The sequence below is a fragment of the Pteropus vampyrus genome, unplaced genomic scaffold, assembly GCF_000151845.1.
Source record: "Pteropus vampyrus isolate Shadow unplaced genomic scaffold, Pvam_2.0 Scaffold163, whole genome shotgun sequence".
Lineage (NCBI taxonomy): Eukaryota > Metazoa > Chordata > Mammalia > Chiroptera > Pteropodidae > Pteropus > Pteropus vampyrus.
The window spans coordinates 1,813,025-1,816,157 of NW_011888944.1; the positions used below are offsets into that span (position 1 = coordinate 1,813,025).

Consider the following 3,133-nt stretch of genomic DNA (forward strand, 5'->3'; position numbering starts at 1 on the left):
CCCATTACTTTACATTCAAGTGCCTTCCTTTTAGCTCATTCTCCTTTCCAGTGTGATGCTTGGCACTGCTTTCCTGACTGTAGCCTCGAGCACACTCAACTTCTTTAGCCTTTTATCTCCCTCACTGTTCCTTGGGTTGAGTAATTTCTATTGTTCCGCCTTTAAGTTCACTGAATATTCTTCTCTGTAGCCCATCTAGTGATTTTTTTTTTATTGTTGTTGTACTTTTCAACTATAGAATTTTCATTCACTTATTTACACAGGTTCATGTTCTGTTCAGATTCTTTGATTCATTCATTAAGGCCATTCTTTAATTTTTTGAGCATATTTTTTCTTTATTTTTTTAATGTATTCATAATACATACTTTGAAATCTTTGTCAAATATAACATATGGACACAATTAGTGACTTTTCTATTAATGTTTTTTTTTTTTCCTGAGTATGAATCACATTTTACTATCACTATATACCTTCTAACTTTTTAAAACTGGATGGTTCAGATAGTATTGTGTCATTACTTTGCATTCTGCTACATTCTGATTATTGTTATTTTTATTAACTTTTTTTGTTCTAGTAAGTAATTAACTTGCTTAAACCCGAACTCTTCCATGATATGTGGCAGCTGAAATCTCCGTATAATCTTTGTACGACTTCAAACTGACAATATTATAGCCCAATCTCCTTGGATTGCCCTCTGCCCCGCCCTTATGTTTAAAATCTGGCCATCAGGAAAGATGTGGGCAGTGCTTCTCCTCAGAGTGTCGGGTGTATCCTCTCTCCGTTCCTTTGATTCTGGAAATTCTTCTTCTAATTGCTCCGCTTGACTCTGTCGCTGTCCTTTGATTTCTTCATCCAGTAAGTCTTCAGCCTTTGCCATGTGAGCTATTTTTTTGGACAATGCATTCACTGGAAAAAATCAGCACGTTCATGAATCTCACCTGGTGCGTCTCTGTCTTCTAGGAATAGTTTCTCTTCGGTCTCTGCTCGCATTCTCATTCAGTCCTCCCAGTCTAACTACTAGCACACATGATTAGCCAGGAATCTGCACATAGTATATAGTCAGATATTGGGCCCAGTTCTCTTTCAGAATTAAATTCTGTGTTTTGACACCTTAAGCTAATGAGGTTGGGAGTTTCTGTTGCCTACTTATCCTGGGGCACATCCTACTGCAACAAAGTCACAAACTTGCAGTCATTACCATTTTCTGTTGGAGTTATTTGCCTGTCTGTCTGTCAGTTTGTCTTTAAGAATAAACTGTCCTTCGGCTTCTGCCTGATTTTGAATATTTTCCGATACCTTTAAGAAGTTGTCTTTTATATCATGTCTAGTCTTTATATAAGTGCTCTGCTGGGGGATTCCTATCAGCCCTTCACTTGACTTCCACACCATAAGTTCTCTGCCTTGTAGGACAATGCAGCAATGCTGGCTCATTCCACTAGGGTGTTTTTGAAGAATATAAAAGTAGGACTTGAAGTCTACAGCCATGCTACCCTGAACAAGGCCGATCCCGTCTGATCTCAGAAGCTAAGCAGGGTCAGGCCTGGATAGTACTTGGATGAGAGACCACCTAGGAAGACCAGGTGCTGTAGCCTTAAAAAATAATAATAAAATAAAAAAATAAGGGATTGTAAGCTGACAAGGTCCTTGCAGTCTGTGAGGTCAACCAAGGGTTGCCTCGCCTAAAAAAAAAAAAAAGACTTGAAGAGAAGAGCATTGGGCCATATGCTAAAGCTATTAGTCAATCGAGGCAAGTGCCCAGGAGGTTGGTAGATGAAAACCAAGCTGTTGAATGGCAAAACCTCTAAGAAGCTGACATTTTAAAAAGAAGTCCAGGGAATAATGCTGAGCAACAACTCTAGAAATCAGGAACATAAATCAACCTTCAAATCATGAGGAAGAATAAACATCCTTAGGGCCTGCAGCTTAAATGGTGTTTGCATAATTGAATTCAGCGAAATGCAGGAAATATATAAAACATTAAAGGAAGAGAATGAGAATATAGTAGACTTGCTAACCATAAGAACGGTCGGAGATAGTATAAGAACAGCACTTAGCAATGAGATCTGGCATCTGAAGCCCCCCACCACAATATCCAGACTCTGTCACTTAATAGAGGTGTAACTGTGAACGAGTTATTGAACTTGCCGATACTCATTTATGAGCACATAGTGGGAACTCAATAATCAGTAGTTGCCGTTATATTGTGAAGCAAGAACTCAGAAGGCAGAGGGCAAAATCGTAGGTAGAGAGAAGAAAAAAGGGAATGTGTGAACGGGAAGGAAGCTCTGACTATTATAAGGATTCAGGAATTAGAAAGAGCGGGTGTCTGCAGTTGTAAGATCTGTAGCAGTGTGAAAATAAAGAGATGAGAAGTGAACCGGGTTTAATGCTGACAGATATTTATAAAGGAATTATATAAAAGTTGTAGAGGCTGGCCAGGCCTCGTGGGAATTTCATGAGTACGCTGAGGCCACGGTCTTTCACCCCCTCTCCCTTTTCCCAAGTTCTCAGAGAAGCTAAGCTAGTTGAAATCACATCACCCAAAGAGGACACAGGAGAAAACAAAAGGATTCATGTTGACTCTTAGGGCTTCTCTCCTCATTCCTCCAGCTCGCATTTGGGCCAGTGCTTTCTGTTTATGGAGTTATCAGCTTGAGGGAACCAGACAGGACCAGAGTGTCCCCTGAGGAACAAAAACAAGAGATTGCACATCAGTGTTAGTGAGGCCTAACCAGCATCTTGAATCCTGGGGGAAAAAATAGTAGGGTCCCTGGGATTTCCATACTGTCTATCCCAGATCTTCAAGGGAAGAGGAAAGAAGGTATATGGAGATTCAGAAGCTCAGAGATAACCAAACAGGGGTTTATTTTGGACTGAGCAGATTGCTATAGGAAATCAGAATATTACAGGATACTAAAATACCCTTGTAGCTTAGTATTCCAGAACATGTACGTGTAGAGAACAAGGACTGTAGTCTTTATGTAGTGTAGGGATCTATAGGCCTAAAACTGGCCTTTAGTTAGGAAGAAGACTATATGGTGTGATGGCTAAAAGCACAGACATTGGAGCCAAGTGTCCTGAGTTTCAGTCTCGACTTTGTTATTTCATAATTACTTTAACTTGCTTAGTTTAC

The 3,133-nt window shown here is 39.9% G+C and overlaps 1 pseudogene; it reads left to right on the forward strand.

Annotated features, from left to right (window-relative positions):
* The first annotated feature begins 1,473 nt into the window (after positions 1-1,473).
* On the forward strand, positions 1,474-1,592 carry LOC111745745 (annotated as a pseudogene).
* The last annotated feature ends 1,541 nt before the right edge of the window (positions 1,593-3,133 follow it).